Raw genomic sequence first — 10,021 nt, 5'->3', positions numbered from 1 at the left:
CTGAGTCCACCGCCGTCACTTCGGTCCCCGCTGCCGAGGATGCCGCCATCTTCGTGGTCATCGTCGCCGCCGCATAGGCAGCCGTCAATACCGTGGTCACTGCCACCATCATTGTCGATGCGGGCATCACCCCCAACCCTGACACCGTCACCACGGTCACCGCCGCAGAGAACGCCACCGCCACTGCGGTCACCGACGCCGATGCAGCTGTCGTCACCGCGGTCACAGCCACCATCGCTGTCGATGCAACCATCAATCCCGACCCTGCCACTGTCACTGCGGTCGTCGCCGCCGAGGCCGCTGCTGTCACCGCAGACGCCACCACCATCACCGTCAACGAGGTTGTCACCCCCAACGATGCAACCGTCACCACGGTTGTCAGGTCTGATGATGCCACCATCACCGCGGTCATCACCGCCAACGTGGCACCGTTACCGTGGTCAACGCCACCATTGCTGTCATTGTGGGCGTCACCCCCGACTCTGCTGCCAACACCGCTGTTGCAGTCGCCGAGTCCACCACGTTACTGCGGATGCCGCCGCCAAGGCCGCCGCCATGACCGCGGTTTCCGCCACTGAGGCCGCCAACGTCACCTCAGTCGCCGCCACCATCACTGACAACGTGGTCATCACCCCTGACGATGCCACTGTCACCGCGGTCGTAAGGTCCAACGAAGCCACCGTCACCACTGTCATCACCGCTGATGTTGCATTGTCACTGCCGTCACCTCCACCATTGCCGTCATTGCAGGCGTCACCCCCAACCCTGCCACTGTCACCGCGGTCACCACCGCTGAGGACACCACCGTCACCACGGTTGGCGCCACTGAGAGTGCCACTGTCACCAAGGTCACTGCCATCGAGGCCGCTGCCATCACCACAGTCACCGCCTCCGAGGCCGCCGCCATCACAGCGGTCGCCAATGCTGAGGCCATGCCGTCAACGTGGTCATTGCCGACTACGTGGCACCATCTCCGAGGTCATTGCCACCATCGCTGTCAATGCGGGCGTCACCTCTGACTGTGCCACTGTCACCACGGTCACTGCCGCCAAGGACGCCACCGTCACCATGGTCGTCGCCGCCGACTCTGCCGCCGTCACCGCGGATGCCACCGCTGAGGCCGCTGCCATCACCACGGACACCGCCACCATCTCCGTCAATGCTGTCGTCACCTCCATCGATGCCACCATCACCATGGTCGTCAAGTCCGAGGAAGCCACCATCACCGCGGTCATCACAGCTGATGTGGCACCATCACTGCCGTCACCGCCACCGTTGTCATTACGGGTGTCACCCCCTACCCTGCTGCCGTCACCGCGGTCGCCATCGCCGAGGTCGCCACCATTCACCATGGTTGTGGCCGCCACGGCTGTCGCCGTCACTGTGGTCACCGCCGTCGAGGCCGTCGCCATCACCTCGGTTGCTACCACCATCGCCATCAACGCGGTCGTCACCCCCGACAATGCCACCGTCACCGTGGTCGTCAGGCCCGACAATGCCGCCGTCACTGCGGTCATCACCGCCAACATGGCACAATGACCGTGGTCAACGCCAACATCGCCATCACCGCTGTCGTCACCCCCGACGATGCCAGCGTCACCGCAGTTGTCAGGTCTGACGATGCCACCGTCATGGCGGTCATCACTGCCAAAGTGGCACTGTCACCGCTATCAACGCCACCATCGCCGTCAACGCAGTTGTCAACACCGATGATGTCACTGTCACAGCGGTCATCAGGCAAGACAATGCTGCCGTCACCGCGGTCATCACCGCCGACATGGCACTATCACCGCGGTCACCGCCACCATCGCTGTAGATGTGGGCGTCGCCCCGACCCTTCCACTGTCACCATGGTCGCTGCCACTGAGGCCACCTCCGTCACCACACTCGCTGCTGCCAAAGCCTCTGCCGTCACCACGAGCACCGCTGCCGAAGCCTCTGCCATCACTGAGGTCGCCGCCACCGAAGCCGCCCCCGTCACCTTGGTCACCGCCGCCGAGGCCCCCGCCGGCACCATCATCATTGCCAACAAAGTGGCACCGTCACCGCGGTCACCGCCCCAATCGCCGTCCATGTGGGCCTCGCCCCCGAACCTGCCACAGTCACTGTGGTCACTGCTGCCATGCACGCTGCATTCACCGTCGTCACCACGGTCGCCGCCATCGAGGTTCTGCCATCACCATGGTCGCCGCCACAGAGGCCGCCACCATCACCTTGGTCGCCGCCACTATCGCCGTCAACGCGGATGTCTTCCCCGTCGATGCTACCATCACTGTGGTCATCAGGTCCGATGATGCCACGGACACCGCGGTCATCACCGCCAACATGGCACCGTCACCATGGTCACCACCACCATCGCTGTAGATGTGGAGTCACTCCTGACCCTGCCACTGTCACCGCGGTCACTGCCTTCTAAGACGCCATCGACACCGTGGTCGCTGCCACTGAGACCGCCGCCATCACTGCGGTCGCCGCCGCCGAGGCTGCTACTGTCACCGCGAACGCCTCTGCCGAGACCACCGCCATCACCATGGTTGCCCCTGCCGCGCCCGCCGCCACAACCATGGTCGCCGCCACCATCGCCGTCAATGCAGTCGTTACCCCCAACGAAGCTACCATCACCGCGGTCGTCAGGTCCGACGGTGCCACTGTCACCGCAGTCACCACCACCAACATAGCACCGTCACCATGGTCACTGCCACCATCGCTGTCTATGCGGGCGTCAACCCCAACCCTGTCGCAGTCACTGTGGTCACCGTCGCCGAAGATGCCACCGTCACCATGGTCGTCACGGCCATGCCCGCCGCCATCACCGCGGGTGCTGCCGGGGAGGCAGCCGTTGTCACCGCGGTCACCGCCACCATCACTGTCGATGCGGTCGTCACCCCTGACGATGCTGCCGTCCCGCGGTCATCACCACCAATGTGGGACCGTCACAGTGGTCACCGCCAACATCGCCATCACCACCGTCATCACCCCCGATGATGCTACCGTCACCGCGGTTGTCACGTTCGACGATGCCACAGTCACAGCGGTCATCACCGATGAAGTAGCACCATCACCGTGGTCACCACCACCATCGTTGACGATGCGGGGGTCACCCCCGACCCTGCTACAGTCACCGCAGACACCGCCATTGAGGACGCCACTGTCACCACGGTCGCTGCCACCGAGGCTGCCGCCGTCACTGCTGTCACCGCCGCCGAGGCAGCCACCAGCACTGCAGATGCCACTGCCGAAGCTGCCACCTCCAATGCGGTCGCCACTGCCGAGGCCGCCACCAACACCTCGGTCAGCGCCGCCGAGGACGCCGCTGCCAAAGTTATCACTGCAGCCAAGCCTGCCGCCACCATCGTGGTCGCCGACACCGAGACCCCGCCATCACCGCAGACACCGCCACACTGGCCATTGCCATCACCTTGGTCACCACCACTATCTCCGTCTATGTGGGCATCACCGACAACGATGCCACCGTCACCGCAGTTGTCAGGTCCGACGATTCCACTGTACCATGGTTTTCACCACCGACGTGGCAGCATCACCACGATCACTGCCATCATCGCCATTGATGCGTGCGTCACCCCTGACCCTGCCGCAGTCACCACGATCACCGCCACTGAGGACACCATCACTGCGGTCGCCGCCACCAAAACCGCTGCCATCACCACGGTCGCCTCTTCCGAGGTCGCTGCCATCAGTGTGGTAGCCGCTGCCGAGTCCACCACCGTCACTGTGGTTGCAGCTGCTGAGGACAGCGCAGGCACTGCGGTCATAGCCGACGACGTGGCACTGTCACCGCGGTCACTGCCACCATCACCGTCAATGCGGGCGTCACACCTGACCCTGCCGCACTCACTGTGGTCTCAGCTACCGAGGATGCCACCGTCAAAATGGTCGTCGCCACCACGGCTGCCTTGGTCATTGCGAGCGCTGCAGCCAAAGCAGCCGTCGTCATCGCGGTCTCCGCCACCATCGCTGTCGATGTGTGCATCAGCCCCGACCCTGCCACTGTAACTGCGGTCGCCGCTGCCGATGCCGCCGCTGGTACCAGGGATGCCGCCACTGAACACGCCACCGGTACCTTGGTCGCCGCCGCTGAGGCCGCTGCTGGCACCGCGGTCATCTCCGATGATGTGGCACCATCAATGCTGTCACCGCCACCATCGCCGTCATTGCGGGTGTCACCCCCGACCCTGCCACAGTCACTGCGGTCACCGCCACCAAGGCCGCCGCCATCACCACGGTCGCTGCCACCGAGCCCGCTGCCATCACCGCGGACGCTGCCGCGGAGGCTGCCGCCATCACCGCGGACGCCGCCACCATCGCCATCAATGTGGTCGTCTCCCCCGATGATGGCATCGTCACCGCAGTCGTCAGGTCCGACGAAGCCAACGTCACCGTGGTCATCACTGCTGATGTTGCATCGTCACTGCGGTCAACGCAACCATCGCCATAATTGTGGTCATCACCCCTGACTCTGCCGCAATCACTGCGGTCACCCCCACCGAGGACGCCACAGTCACCGCGGTCACCGCCTCCGAGGCCGCTGACGTCACCACGGACACCGCCGCCACCACGGTTGCCGCCACCACGGTCGCCGCCACCACGGCCGCCGCCGTGACTGTGGTCACCGCCGCCAAGGCCGCCCCCGGCACCGCGGTCACTGCCGCTGAGGCTGCCGCCGTGAATGCGGCCGCTGCCTCCAAGAACACCGCCGTCACCGTGGTCTCTGCTGCCGAGGCCACCGCCAGCACCGCGGTCATTGCCAACGAATTTGCACTGTCACCGTGGTCACTGCCACCATTGCCGTCAATGCGGCGTCACACCCAACCCTGCCTCAGTCACTACGGTCACCGCCGCCAAGGCCGACGCCGTTACCCCGGACGTACCCTCCGAGTCCACCGCCACCACTGCGGTTGCTGGCGCTGAGGCCACCGCCGGTACCGCAGTCAACGCACCCGAGGCCGCCGCCGTCACCTTGGTCGCTGCCATCGCCGTAAACGTGGTCGTCACTACTGACGATGCCACTGTCACCGCAGTCGTCAGGCCCGACAATATCACCATCACAGAGGTCATTACTGCTGATGTGACACCGTCACCATGGTCACCGCCACCATCGCCGTTGATGCGGGCGTAACCCCCAACCCTGCTGCAGTCATTGAGGTCACTGCCTCCGAGGCAGATGCTGCCACCTCGGACACCGCCACTATCACCATCAATGCGATCATCACCACCGACGATGGCATCGTTACCGCGGTCGTCAGGCACGATAATGCCGCCATCAACGCGGTCATCACCGTCGACGTGGCACCGACACCGTGGTCACCGCCACCATCGCGGTCATTGCAAACATCACTGCCGACCCTACTGCAGTCACTGCGGTCACCGCCGCCGAGGACGCCACAGTCACCGCGGTCACTGCCGCCGAAGCCACGGCTGACACTGCGGTCACCGACGCCGAGGCCGCCGCCGTCAGCACGGTCGCCTTCGCTGAGGCCGCTACCGTCACTGCAGTCGCTGCCGCTGAGGCCACCAACGTCAACACGATCGTCACCCCTGACGATGCTACCATCACCATGGTCTCCCCCACCCAGGCCGCCACCACCAACGCGGTCACCGCCGCTGAGGCCGATGCCATCACCGCGGCCACCGCCGCACAGGCTGCCACCTCTACCGCGGTTGCTGCCAACGAGGGCGCTGCCGTCACCGTGGACGCTGCCACCATCGCCCTCAACACGGTCATCACCCCCGACGATACCACTGTCACCGGGGTCATCAGGTCCGACGAATTCACCGACACTGCCGTCATCAACGCTGATGTGGCACTGTCGATGCAGGCATCACCCATGACCCTGCCACTGTCACTGCGGTCGCCGTTGCCGAGTCCGCCACTGTCACTGTGGCCGCCACCGCTGAGGACGCCGCTGTCACCATGGTCGTCACCGCGGACGCTGCCACCATCACCGTCAACGCGGTCGTCACCCCTGACGATGCCACCATCATCGCGGTCATCACCGCTGATGTGGCACCATGACCGCGGTCACCACCCCCATCGCCGTTATTGCAGGCATAACCCCCGACCCTGCCGCAGTCACTGTGGTCACCACTGCCGAGGATGCTTCAATCACCATGGTCACCGCCGCCAAGGCCACTGCTGACACCGCAGTCGCCGCATCCGAGGCTGCCGCCACCTCCGAGTCCGCTGTCGTCACCTTGGGCACCACCACCATCGCCGTCAATGCAGTCATCACCACCGACGATTCCACCGTTACCGCGGTCGTCAGACACGATAATGCTGCCCTCACCGCTGTCATCACCGCTGATGTGGCACCGTCACCACGGTCACCGCCGCCATCGCGGTCAATGCGGGCGTCACCCCCAACCTTGCCGCAGTCACTGCGGTCACTGCCGCTGAGGACACCACCGTCACCGTGGTCGTCGCCGCCGTTGCCACTGCCATCATTGCGGGTGCTTCCACTGAGGCAGCCATTGTCCTCGTGGTCACCACCACCATCGCGGTCAATGCAGGCGTCACCCCCGACCCTGCCGCAGTCACCATGGCCGCCGCCACCGAGGCCGCCGCCGTCACTGTGGTCGCCGCCACCAAGGCCTCCGCTGTCACCATGGTCATCACCGCTGATGTGGCACCATCACCCCAGTGACGGCCACCATCGCCGTCAACACTGTCATCACCGCCAATGTGCCACCATCACACCTGTTACGGCCACCATCTCCGTCACTGCAGTCGCCATCGCTAACGCCGCCGCCATAACTGTGGTCACCGCTGCCATCGCCACTTCCGTCGCATTGGTCGCCGCCACCAAGGCTGCCACCGTCACCGCGGTCGCTGCCGCCGATGTTGCCGTCATCACTGCAGTAATCATTGCCGACGTGGCATAGTCAACTTGGTCACCGCCACCATCGACGTCAACACGGTCATCACTGCCGACGATGTCACCGCGGTTATCACCGTCAACGTGGCACCGTCACCGCAGTCACTGCCACTATCGCCATCGACGTGGTCGTCACCGCCGACCCTGCCGCCGTCACCGTGGTCACCGCCGCTGACACGGCTGCCGTCCTCTTGGTCTCCAGGGCCACCGCGGCCATCGCTGTCACCACGGTTGCCCACGTCACCGCCGCCACAGTCACCGGGGTCGCCGCCGCTGCCTCTGTGGCTGAAAATGCCGCAGTCCCCATTTTTGCTGCCACCATTGCCGTGACCACGATCGTCACCGCCGACGTGGCACAGTAAGACCAGTCATCGCCACCATCGCTGTCACGGCGGTCACCACCAACGACGCCGCAGCCATCACCACAGTCATTGCTGCCGCCGCCACCATCACCGAGGTCACCGAGGCCACCGCCGTCACCGCAGCCACCGAGGCCACCGCTGTCACCGCGGTCACCACCGCTGACGATGCCACCTTCACCGTGGTCATAACTGCTGACGTGGCACCATCACCATAGTCACCGCCACCATCACCTTTGACACGGTCATCTGTGCTGATCCTGCTACCATCACTGCGGTCACCGCCGCCAACGCAGTCGCCATCACTGCAGTCGATGCCGCCAACGATGCAACCGACAGCGCAGTCACTGCCGCCGCTGCCGTCACCGCGGTAATCATCAATGACGTGGTACAGTCAACGCGGTCACCACCACTACATCATCAATGCGGTCGTCATCGCCATCCCTGCCGCCATCACCACGGACACCGCCACTGACACAGCCGCTGACATCGCATTCACCGAGGCCACCAATGTCACCGCGGTGTTGTCACTGACGATGTCACCATCACCGCGGTCATCGCCGTCCCTGCCGCCGTCACTGCTGTCACCGCCAACATAGCCGTCAATGCAGTCGTCACCGCCGATGTGGCCGCCATCACCACAATCACCGCTGCCATCGCCGTCAACACTGTCATCACTGCCAACACTGCCGCCGTCACTGCCGTTGCCGCCTCCGACGATGCCGCCATTGTCGTAGTCACGATGCCACGGCCGTCACTGCAGTGGCCGCCGCCGAGGCCGCCGCCGTCACCATGGTCGCCACTGCCACGGTTGCCACCGTCACCGCAGCTGACGCCGCCACCATCACAGCGGTCGCCTGCACCAACCCTGCCGCCGTCACCGTGGTAAATGCTGCCGATGCCGCCACCGTCCCCGCAGTTGCAAACGCCGACGCTGCATTTGTCAATGCGGTAGTCACTGCCGACCCTGCCACCGGCACCGCAGTCGCCACTGTGGCCACTATTGCCGAACCTACCGTGGCCACATTTGTTGCCGCCACAGCCGCAGACAACGCGGTAGCTGCAAAAACTGCCATCACCATGGTCACCAAAGCCGCCAGCATCACCGAAACCTACGCGGTCACTGCAGTCGCTGCCGCTGCCACCATCATCTCAGTCCATGCTGCCACCACTGTCACAGTGGCTATCACCGCAAAAGCTGCCGCCGTTACCAGGGTCACCACCACCAACGCTGCTGTCATCACCGCGGTCACCGCGCCGACTCAGCCGCCATCGCCGACACTGCCCCGGTAACCGTTTTCGCCACCGCCATCGCCGTCACCGGTGTCATCACAGCCGATGTGGCACTGTCACCACGGTCACCACCACCATTGCTGTCACTGCAGTCATCACCGCCAACACTGCCGCCGTCACTGTGGTCACTGCCATGGCCACGCCATGGCGGCCACGGCCGCGGTCACCGTTTTCGCCGCCGCCATCGCCGTCACTGCGGTCATCACCAATGATGTGGCACCAGCAACGCAGTCAGCACCACCATCCCTGTCAACACGGTGGTCACCACCGACCCTGATGCCATCACCACGGTCACCGCCACCGAGGCCGCCGCCGTCTCTGCATTCGCCACCGCTGATGCCACCACCACAACTGTGGTTGCTGCCACTGAGGCTGCCGCTGCTACTGCAGTCGCCGCCGCCGAGGCCATCGCGGACACCACCATCATCGCTGACGACGTGGCACCGTCATGGCGGTCACTGCCACCATCGCCGTCAATGCGGGCATCACCCCTGACCCTGCCACTGTCACCATGGTCACCGCCGCCACAGCCGCCGCTAGCATCGCGGTCACCGCTGCCGAGGCCACCGCCGTCACCGAGGTCGCATCCGCCGAGGCTTCCGCCGTCACCGCAGACGTCGCCACCATTGCCATCAACGCAGTCGTCACCCCTGACGATGCCACTGTCACAGCGGTCGTCGGGTCCGACAATGCCGCCGTTACCGTGGTCATCACCGCCGACGTGGCACCTTCACCACGATGACCGCCACCATCGCCGTCGATGTGGGTGGCACCCCCGACCCTGCCAGTTTCACCACGGTCACTGCCACTGAGGACTCCACCGTCAACGCGGTCGCCCCAGCTGAGACCGCCGCCATCACGGCGGTCACTGCCTTCGTGGCCGCCATCATCACCGCAGTCGCCGCCGCCGAGGCTTCCGTCATCAGTGTGGTCGCAGCCCCCGAGGCCGACGCCATCACCATGGTGATCGCCGCCACGGGCGCTGCCGTCACTGTGGGCACTGCTGCCAAGGCGGCCACCATCACCGCGGTTGCCGCCGCCGAGGCTGCCGCCGTCATCATGGTCACCGCCACCAAGGCCGCCGCCATCTCCGTGTTCGTCGCGGCCGAGGCCGCCGCCATCACCTCTGTCATCGCTGCCGACGTGGCACTGTCACCACAGCCACCGCCACCATTGCCATCATGTGGGCGTCCCCCCAGGCCCTCCCGCAGTCACTGCAGTCACCAACGCTGAGTACACCAACGTCACCTTGGACGTTGCGGCCGAGGCTGCCGCCAACACTGCGGTCGCTGCCGCTGAGGCCGACGCCATAACAGTGTGCACCATCTCACAGGCCGGCGCCGTCACCATGGTCAAGGCCACTGAGACCACCGCTGTCACCACGGTCGCTGCCACCATTGCCGTCAACGTGGTCGTCACTTCCAACGATGCCACGTTCAGAACGGTCGTCAGGTCCGACGATGCCACCGTCACCAC

This window comes from Rhinolophus sinicus, chromosome 6 (assembly GCF_057876585.1).
Source record: "Rhinolophus sinicus isolate RSI-liver-muscle chromosome 6, RSI-T2T, whole genome shotgun sequence".
Taxonomy (NCBI): domain Eukaryota; kingdom Metazoa; phylum Chordata; class Mammalia; order Chiroptera; family Rhinolophidae; genus Rhinolophus; species Rhinolophus sinicus.
Note: the sequence above shows the minus strand (reverse complement) of the source record.